This window comes from Crinia signifera, chromosome 4, assembly GCF_055691185.1.
Source record: "Crinia signifera chromosome 4, ASM5569118v1, whole genome shotgun sequence".
NCBI lineage: Eukaryota > Metazoa > Chordata > Amphibia > Anura > Myobatrachidae > Crinia > Crinia signifera.
In genome coordinates, this window is record NC_139220.1 from 292,704,934 (window position 1) to 292,715,779 (window position 10,846).

At 45.4% G+C, this 10,846-nt stretch overlaps 3 non-coding genes across 3 annotated transcripts; all 3 read right to left on the reverse strand.

Annotated features, from left to right (window-relative positions):
* Positions 1 to 1,466: 1,466 nt before the first annotated feature.
* Positions 1,467 to 1,539, reverse strand: TRNAV-AAC (transfer RNA valine (anticodon AAC)). The gene has a single exon. It is a non-coding gene; the product is annotated as a tRNA-Val (tRNA).
* A 7,549-nt stretch (positions 1,540 to 9,088) lies between these two features.
* On the reverse strand, positions 9,089 to 9,161 carry TRNAV-CAC (transfer RNA valine (anticodon CAC)). The gene has a single exon. It is a non-coding gene; the product is annotated as a tRNA-Val (tRNA).
* Positions 9,162 to 9,590: 429 nt separating this feature from the next.
* Positions 9,591 to 9,662, reverse strand: TRNAE-CUC (transfer RNA glutamic acid (anticodon CUC)). The gene has a single exon. It is a non-coding gene; the product is annotated as a tRNA-Glu (tRNA).
* Between the last annotated feature and the right edge of the window lie 1,184 nt (positions 9,663 to 10,846).

Genomic DNA, 10,846 nt, shown 5'->3' on the forward strand with positions numbered 1-10,846 from the left:
TCCCGCTAATCGCAGATCCCCGCAACCCCCCTCCTGCAATTTGCAGACCCCCCTGAACCCTTTCCGGCAATTCCCTCCCAGCAGACCCCCGCGACCCTGCTCCTGCATTTCACATACCCCTGTGAGAATGGGGGATCCTGTACCGCCACAAGCAGGTGCCACCCCTAGGTGGGAAATCCAGCCCTGGCTGCTGCGCTGCAGGTTCCTCCACTGGCAGAAACCAAAAGTGTCCCCACGGTCCTCTGCACCAGCGCCACAACTTTTATCAATGTCTTGCCCACATACCACTATTATACAGCCTCCTGCTCTCATGCACCATCACTCCCTCCCAGTGGGAGGAGACGCTCACCCACTGCCGGGAGCTGCATACTGTCCCCCACACTCCTCCAGTTCTAGGGATGCCCATCGAACATCAATGATTTAAAATCATCGATGGCTTATGGCCAATGTTGAATACTTTTGCCATCGATGTGGGAGGACCAGATGGTTTCCTTTCATCAATGGCAAAGGAGAACCGATCAAGTTTCAAATTTCGGTGGCGGGACACGGAAGTCCCGCCACCGAGTTCTGATTGACCCACGGCCTGTTCAGTCAGATATAACGGATGACCATTGATAGCTACAACAATTGATGGTTATCTAAGTAATATATTACTACTATCGATGGTATGGTGCAAAATTGGCATCAATACCAACCATCGATGGCATCTGCACCAATGCCCATCCCTACTCTGCAACAGCCAAAAACCTTTACTACCCCTCATGCCCACACACCTCTATCACTGCCCTGCCTCCTGTTCTCCTGCCCCGTAACTTACGCAAGTGGGGACCCGCTCACCCTGTGTTGCCCACATTCCCCTATCATGCTTTACCACCTAGCCTCCTGCTCTCATGCACCCTAACTCCCACCCAGTAGGAGGAGACACTGACTAAGGGCCACGTCCTGTACTCCTGTGCTACCACGCTGGACCCTCACCCACTGGCAGAAGCTGCACAGTGTCCCCCACCCTCCTCTTTAGTCCCCCTTATGCCCACACACCCCTTTCACTACCCAGCATTTTTCCTGTGTCGTGACCTCCGCCAGTGGGGAGCCGCTGACTCAAAATTACCCTACAATACTATTGCATACACACACCTAAACAACACGCACACACACCCCCACACCCACAAATGTCACTGTACCCTCCACACTATCAATGTACATCTTACTCTGTAACCACTTTTTAATTAAACAAAACAATACACACCCCTTCCAAATCATATGCTCTCTATTTAACACATTTCACCTATAACTCAAGTTGTAATACAGGGCATCTTTCATACAATTCTAACCATATGTCTCACAATACAAACGTTCACAAATGAAGGGGGCGCAGCCCCTCACGACGAGAGAAGAGCGCCCGTAGGGCGCGATGAATCACCTAATAATAAATATTTAACAAATGTTTATTTGTAAAACAAAAAAACTGTTTCTGCCCGGTCTCGAACCGGGGACCTTTCGCGTGTTAGGCGAACGTGATAACCACTACACTACAGAAACTGATAACAGCGATTGGGCTGTCTTGTAAGAGGGAGCACGTGTTCAGAGCAGAAGTGGGAACAGAGGTTGTGAGTGAATAACTAAAAGTCAGGGTATGAATTTACAAGCAATAAGTTTTTCCAAAATGAGTTATTAACCATCTAGTTTTATTACTGTTTTGTTCCCAATTTGAAAGCACAATGGAGTATGGTAAAAATGTAGAAGTACATTTTAGTAAACAAATAAATTTTGCATCTAAATAAAAATAAAAAAACTAGCAGAGGATGGTTTCGATCCATCGACCTCTGGGTTATGGGCCCAGCACGCTTCCGCTGCGCCACTCTGCTTCCATGGCCTGCACATGGGAAATTGCTTTTATTCATGTGGTTCGATTACTTATTATTATGATTATAGAGTTATTTTTCTCCTTTACTACAGTATATTATCATGGATGACATTTTGAAAGTTTTTAAATAAAAAAAAACTAAACTTAGAATATTTAGAAGATTTAGCCTTGGTACTTTTTTATCACTGGCTATAGGAACCAAATATTGATCTATAACCATTTTTCTACATAACCAACTGCACGTTTCTCACAAAATTATTTTATTTTGAACATTGTATTAATAGCAGGATCTAAACTTTTAAGCAGTGCATAAGATATTATTCCACAATATCATACCTCCCAACTTCTGTGTTGGGGAAATAGGGACACTCTTGCGGCGAAATGAGGGCGCGCCTTATGCTAATTAGCCGTGACCTCATTTTCATACAAGAATAGATGCTGTGCGCATGCGCACAGCGTCTATTCTATTAGATTGGGGGGTCTCCCAACTGCCACCCCCCGCAGCAGGACAATGCCTGCCGCGGGTGGGACAGCGGGACAGGACCCGAAAATCGGGACTGTCCCGCTGTAATCGTGACAGTTGGGAGGTATGCAATATGTATAGATCTGTATTTAGGATATTTTGTATGCTATGTTCCACCGAGAGATGCTAGTACTTTGTGGGCCCTATAGCAAAGTTTTGAAAGTACCCTCCCACAATGCCTCTTGAGGGGACAGAATAAGGAATGAGAGACAAAGGGGTCAATTTAATTCAGCACACTATGAATAGCAATGGGGTGAGCTCCCATGGCTATTCAAATCAGCATTCTGTTATTAAAAAAAATTCCAGTACTCACAGGTGTTTAGTCACAATTACTGGCATTCTCCGACTAATGTGCCCTGTCGCAATGCTGTTTACACCACATTAGGGCACAAAACAGCATTGCTGAGGTCATTTTGTTGGTTTTCTGCTCATAACTCTCTTGGGGTGCTAGCAAAAATCCACTAGTTAGGATATAGCATCCCATTGACTTAATAGTCCCAGACAGCTCTCTCATGGCGCTTTTTACTGTGCGCTAAATTGAATTGACCCCAAAGAAAGTGTTCGAGAAAAAGAGAGAGAGGGAGGGTCAGGGAAAGAGAGGTGGCTTCATGGGAAAAGCGGGAATAAGAGAAAGAGGGTGTGAGAGAGAGGGGGAGGAGAGAGGGAGTGGTGCGAGCAGGAGTGAGAGGAAGAATGAGTTTAAGACAGCGAGGATTTCCCCAGAACATAGAATACGGCAAGTGGTCGGAGAGGGGGCTGGATGGCGAGGATGGTTTTTCCCTACTAAAAAAAAGCTATCCTCGCCATACAAACCCCTCCTCGCCACCACTCGCCGAGGGCATTGAATACCGCGCATTGACTGAGAGAGGTTCCCAGGGAGAGAGAGGGAGTGAGAGAGGGTGCCAGGAAGATAAAGGGAAGAGACATGGAGTGAAAGAGAGTGCCAGAAAGAGAAGTGAGAGAGAGTGCCAGGCACTGGCAGCACAGACCTCCCTCCCCCCGGCATCACAAGGCTCCCATCTTTGGCACTGGGTCTTCTGCTCTCGATCCCTGGCAGAAACTGCAAGCACTGAAGTACGCATGAGTATTCACTTGGGCTCCAGTCTGTCCCAATAACTAAAATTTTTTTTTAAATAAATAAAAATGGTGCAGGAGATGGCCTGCTGGAACCCCCCCCCCCCCCCCCCCCCCCCGGCCCCAGTCACCGGGCCCCATAGCAATTGCAACCCCTGCACCATCAGTAGTTATGCCACTGCACAGCATCTATTCACAGAGATAAAGGGATAGGGGGCGTGGCCAACACAGCTATTAGAGAGCTGGCAATGTCCCCAAAGGGCCAGATGTACTAAGCTTGAAAAGTGATAAGATGAAGAGTAATAAACTAGTAAGAATGGGAAAGTTAAGCTGGGCCATCAGGTGAATGCTCAAATAACATATAATGCAAGAAATATATTCACAAAATCACCTTAAAATCAAAAAGTTATCTTATTTTGTATATTGTCATGCACAGTAAACTTTGGCACAATCCCAGAGTCTTCTGAACTGCCAACTGTACCATATTAGCCGGCTAAATAAAAGTGTACCGAATGTTAATTTTTTTTGGATGCTCCTGAGTCCACCTGCTCGGCTAGTCGATCGGGCGTCCGATGGGTAGAGAATTCTGCAATCCCGGCTTAATTCACCTCTTCTGTACCCGTTCCCAGTGATGCATTGTGGTCCCTGCCATGATGTCACGCGGCATGGTAGACCCTAAAGGCAAAGCCCCTGGTGATGGCGCATGCGCATTTGAGGTTTCTGGACACCTTGAAGGAGGTGGCCATGGGACTGGTGAGGGCAGGGAGTGAGTGGCACAAATCTAATGCATGATGTTAAGGTAAATACTTATATGAAAAAAAAATTGCCCTGTTTGCCTTTAGAGTTTATGGGATACATTTCACTAGTTTTCTGGGGAAGGATCCAAAAACAGTGTAGTAGCTCAGAAGTAAAGTGAGTGAATTATTGATTACTTTTATATTTGCTGACCCATTGGGACAGACTCTATTAGGGACCCTATGTCACAATGACATTTACCCTGTTTGCTGTGAACGATAAGTGGGGCTCATCCTCTGCTATACCATAAAACTGGTAGAAATTCCCAGGAATCAAGGTGGCGCCTTGCAGCTGTAATTGTGCCAACATCAGTTAAAAGTATAAAAACTATTGCCCAAGATATTGGGACTTAAAGTCCTTCCTTCTACCCAGCCCTGGCATTTAGATATGGGGGTACCCTTGTTTGAAAGAGGGTAGCACCTCTTTATACCAGGAACAGTGCATACGAGGAGCAGTGAATATCAGGAGCAGTGCATATGAGGAGCCGTGCATATCAGGAGCAGTGCATATTAGAAGCAGTGTGTACCATGAGCACTGCATATCTGGAGCAGTGCATACCAGGAGCAGTGCGCACCAGGAGCACTGCATATCAGGAGCAGTGCATGCGATGAGCAGTGCATATCAGGAGCAGTGCATATCAGGAGCAGTGCGTACCATGAGCAGGAGCAGCGCATACCAGGAGCAGTGCATATCATCAGGAGCAGTGTATATCAGGAGCAAGGGCGTATCCTGAGCACTGCATATCAGGAGCAGTGTGTACCAGGAGCAGTGAATACAAGGAACAGTGTGTACCAGGAGCAGTACATACCAGGAGCAGTGCATATCAGAATCAGTGCATAACATGAGCAGTGCATATCATGAGCAGTACATACCAGGAGCACTGCGTATCAGAATCAGTGCACACCAGGAGCAGTGCATATTAGGAGCAGTGCGTACCATGAGCACTGCGTATCAGAAGCAGTGCATACCATGAGCAGTGCATATCAGGAGCAGTGCGTACCATGAGCACTGCATATTGGGAGCAGTGCGTACCAGGAGCACTGCGTATCAGAATCAATGCATACCAGGAGCACTGCATATCAGAATCAGTGCACACCAGGAGCAGAGCATAACATAAGCAGTGCATATCCGGAGCAGTGCATATCAGGAGCAGTGCATACCAGGAGCACTGCATATCAGAATTAGTGTGTACAATGAGCAGTGCATACCAGGAGCACTGCGTATCAGAATCAGTGCACACCAGGAGCAGTGCATAACATAAGCAGTGCATATCAGGAGCAGTGCATACCAGATGTACTGCGTATCAGACTCAGTGCATACCATGAGCAGTGCATATCAGGAGCAGTGCGTACCACGAGCACTGCATATTGGGAGCAGTGCATACCAGGAGCACTGCGTATCAGAATCAGTGCATACCAGGAGCAGTGCATAACATGAGCAGTGCATACCATGAGCACTGCATATCGGGAGCAGTGCATACCAGGAGCAGTGCAAACCAGGAGCAGTGCATATCAGGAGCAGTACATACCAGGAGCTGTACATACAGTACCATGTGCAGTGCATATCAGTTACCCTCCCTGCAATAACTTGGTGTTTTCATTTTATGGATTGCAGAGCACAAAGTTCAATGACACTTCTGGTACATGTTTACTGACTGTGCAAAAAAAGTATACTACACTTGTAGCAGCTAGAACTGGTGCTTAGGACACTTTTTTTGTGGAACTGAAAATAATGATTCCTTATAAACCCAAATTGTGGATATAAGGAATCTTGTTCACAGAAAAAAATGTGTCAGAACAAGTAAAGAGGGATGACTCACCTGAATCAACATTTGGATAATAGGCGACTATAAAGCCCCATACACATAGGGCGACAAGGGAGCCGGTGCTGAGCACGCGTCGCTGCACACCCACAATGTGTGCTGAGCGATCCATGCAGAGCAGCGTATTAGCCTATGCTAATAGGCCAAATGCTGCAATCTTAGCAGGACAGGTAGTGCATGCAACCTATGGGGGATGCGGTCGGCGGTGGTGCAGGTGGAGGGACCGCAGCAGGGATCGGAGATTCCTGTTGCGGTCTCTCCTACATACATCCAAGTGATACTTAATGTTTGCGACTAACCCCCAAAACTGGTGTTTTCAGGGATTTAGCCGCAAATATTGAATGATAAATGGGCCCCTAAATGTATGTTATATTTAGTGTGCTGTGCGCAGTTGGAGAATTCTGCAAACACAAGAACAATACACTCATGAAGTACTGTATGGAAAAGTGATTTTGGTTTTAAAATGCAGTGACTTGTGGAAATAAATTGCCCTGGGACATTCTTACAGAGGAAATGTTATGTTAATGACCCTATCAGAGGCAAATGTGTCTCTGGACAAGTCATTTCTTTGAGATGCAGTCAAGGGGAGTATTTATTTGTTCATCTATGCAGGGCCGGCGCCACCACTAGGCAAATCTAGGCATTTGCCTAGGGCGCCGGCCACTGGAGGGCGGCATTTTGTGCCGCCCGGGTACCTGTCCTACGGCGCTGTGTATATAAATCTGGCGGCGGAGGCAGCGGGGGTCCCTGCAGTCCATTAGAAATCACGAGCGCTATCCGCCGGGCTATGCGGAAGCGCTTCTAGTGTGAAAACTCTGGCAGCACAGCGCACGCTGATCTCAGCCAATCAGCGTGCTGCCAGTGTTTTCACACTAGAAGCGCTTCCGCATAGCCCGGCGGATAGCGCTCGTGATTTCTAATGGACTGCAGGGACCCCCGCTGCCTCCGCCGCCAGATTGAAATACACAGCGCCGCAGGACAGGTACCCCCCCCCCCCCCGGCACCGGGGCGCCCCCACCCCGACTCGCCTGGGGCGCTCCGGTGCCTTGCACCGGCCCTGCATCTATGTAATACAGAGACACACAGGTGGAAATGCCGTATTGTTGTGTTCCAGATTTCCCTGCATTCCAAGAAAGTGCTGAGATTCTGATTAAGCCAAACTGGTTTTAGTCTAGATTTGTGAACTTATCCGGATTGCTGACAGACAGCGTTTAGGTCGCCAGTCCATCTAACACCAGTCAACAGCAAAAGGTAGAATGGCGATGTATATCTCCCTGCACCATTTGCTGTGTGTTTCAGAGTCCAGACAGTTCCTGCTGCTTCCCCCGAATCTTCATTTTATTGGTTGCAAATCAAGGCTGGTAACGAAAGTCTTTGAGGGCATGATTGTGGGTGGCTTAAATGGATAAAAGGAGTAAAGACGATTAAATGTATTAATAGAGATAATAAATAATTTATGAATAATTATAACAATATAAATATAGTAATAGGACGATAGAAACACTTAAAAAATTGGAGAAAGAACTTCAAGGTAACATTATAAAACCCCAAGGCTGTTATAGTGGAGATTAATACAGTCAAATAATTTAAAACTAAATGGAACTAACAGGGCTGTTTTGAAGACCTATAACATATTAAGACAACATCATTGTAGTAGACTGAGCAGCTTTGTGACCAGAACACAGCATTCATTGAGCATTTCTCCCAGATTGGTAATATTGGCAAGGAAGTAATAACAAACATAATGTCAGGCTCATTGTCAGTTTAATTAATAAAACCTATTTAATTGTAGCCACTCTTGGTATTTATCAACCATTTGAAATCTGCGTTTTATGGCACTGTAAGCATTTACTGTAAGCATTTGTGCAATTGATTAATATAAAGCTGTAATTCTCAATATGACCACAAGATGTCGCACCACGCATACATGGCTAGACACGTATAACGCTGAGCATTTTGAACTCCGTATAAATGTCATGATCCACCGGTACTTGTATAACGTGCTATCTGCAGTCATGCTTCAAACAGAATTAAAAATTATTTCTCTGAATGCTTAACATTTTCTTAAATAGAATGTACATGATTAAACATGAACGATAAAGCACAAATAATTTACCATGCTGTGTCCCCAATCAGTCCCATGCTATATTTTTTATAATAGTAATTCTATGAATTTTACTGCAGCAGTGTGTGTAAAACCAATCTTACAATAAGTAATACTATACATAAGCACATACAATAATAGAGTACGTTTGCCAAAAATGTCTATTTTGAGATAGTATATGATGTTCCTCAATAATGCAGTAACTACTTATTTTACACTTTTGAAGACAATCCAAAATTTATACATTATATAATTATAGATATAATTAAAAGTAATTATAAATGCAGGGGAGAAAAAAAAAAAACTAGCAGAGGATGGTTTCGATCCATCGACCTCTGGGTTATGGGCCCAGCACGCTTCCGCTGCGCCACTCTGCTTCCTGAATGTAGGCTCTCTGCAGGAGAAAATATCTCTGAGCAGCAATACTGCTGTGTGCTTACAGTGATGTCATTTGTAAGTCGACACCAGACTCACACCAGACTGTGCAAGCCAGACACTGTTGTTGCATCAGCAAGCATGTGCTTCAGTGGAATGTATTATAATTCATTACACAATGATCAAAAGCACTAAAATCTGCAACTACATCCTCAGAATGACATCCAGAACCCCCAACCCAATTTCTTAGATCAATAGAATGTGACAATGACTGCAGATTAGTATGCACAATGGAATCACACAAAGCAGATACATAATAATGAAGCCAGTGCCCCTTTATCAATTTCAAGCTTCATATCTATTGCCAAACTGCGTGTAAAACAAAACTTACTCTTATTTAGTGATAATACGTTATAATTAAACTAAATTTGTTTTTTTTTTTATTATGAATGTTTAGCAATGGAAATGCTTAGCTGGTTTAGAATTTAAAAAAAAATTGAGAAAAAATAGTTTGCAAAAAAAAATAAAAAGTGTTTCTGCCCGGTTTCGAACCGGGGACCTTTCGCGTGTGAGGCGAACGTGATAACCACTACACTACAGAAACTGCCATACACTGAGGCTTGGTGTCAGACTATAGGAAATTCTCATGGTATTGTGTCATGTTTTTTTCCTGGTGAATAGAGATACCCCTATTGCTGAACAGCCCCGTAACTGTAATACATAGTTATAGAGCAATGGCAGAATGCCCCAGCAATGCTTAGCAGTGTTCTCCTGTAGGACAATATATGGCATATAGAATGTTTGGGAACTCACTAGATGGGATGTCCTTATATAAAATATCCTAAATAAATGGCATAAATGTGTCAGAAGTAACTTTTATCTCTTGTTGCTGCTGCACTTTAATTCTTCTCATTAAGTCTATTGTCTTTCAACAGTGAAAACAGAATTTCCAATATTTATAATTGTAATTATGGCTTACATGACACTAACATATACATTTATATACACACATAAAAAAACAAAAAAAAATTAATTCCCTGACCGGGAATCGAACCCGGGCCGCGGCGGTGAGAGCGCCGAATCCTAACCACTAGACCACCAGGGAATGTTGAAAACCTACTTGGACGAAGTAGGAAATGTTGTATACTATAGAACAAGGACAACGTAGTAGCTGGCTTTTATGTACGAGAAGGGAAGCGGTCATCTATTAGAATGAACTTAGGTCTACAGTCATTAGGTCGACTGGCAGGAAGGTCGACCTGACTTAAGGTCGACATGGGCCAAGGTCGACATGACTTAAGGTCGAATTTGCATAAAGGTCGACATGAGGAAGGTCGACTGGTCATAAGGTCGACATGGGTTTTTTCACTGTTTTTTGAGCCGACATGTGCCGACAGGCGGTATTTCATGCCCTACCATCCACTAGGGCGTGGAGGAGGTCATTAAAGCTGTGGCGAGCGAAGCGAGCCACCATGCCCGAAGCATTGCGAGCGAAGCGAGCGATGCGAGGGTCCGATTCTCATTGCCAACTGTGTCCATGTCGACTGTGTCGACATTCGGATAAAAAAACAGTGAAAACCCATGTCAACCTTACGACCAGTCGACCTTCCTCATGTCGACCTTTATGCAAATTCGACCTTTAATCATGTCGACCTTGGCCCATGTCGACCTTAAGTCAGGTCGACCTTCCTGCCAGTCGACCTAGTGGGGTCGACCTAATGACTGTAGACCTAAGTTCATTCTGATAGATGTACCGATTCCGTTCAGCCCTCACCAACAGGTCCTGCTCTGACCTCCACCGCGGTCTCCCCCAGCTCCTATACTGGTGGGTGAGTGCCGCCGCTGCCTTACACTGACACCGGCGGCTGCTGCTCCCCGCCCACCGGCCTGCCCGCCCGATGCCCGTACACCTGCCCGCCTGTGCCGAATGTCCCAGCTTTGATTTTATATATCACGGGCAGGGGTTAAAGTGAGGGGGAACGGGGTGGAACTGAGTTCCACCACCTCTATTGGTGAGGTGGAACATTTTACCCTACACATTGGCCCAGCACAGTAATTCTCACAGAAAAACATTCTAGTTTGCAGGGGGTGCCAAATATCCTACCACTGGCCCTGCCTCTGCCTAAAGGGGGTAAAGGAGTGGGGTAATTAGGTGGCATATAAGAAATGAGTTCCCCCACCTCTGCATGACCACTTTAAGCCCTGATCACGGGTGTGGATCATTAGGTCGACCTCCGGAAGGTCAACATGCATTAGGTCAACCAATAAAAGACGAGAGGCCTTAAGTCG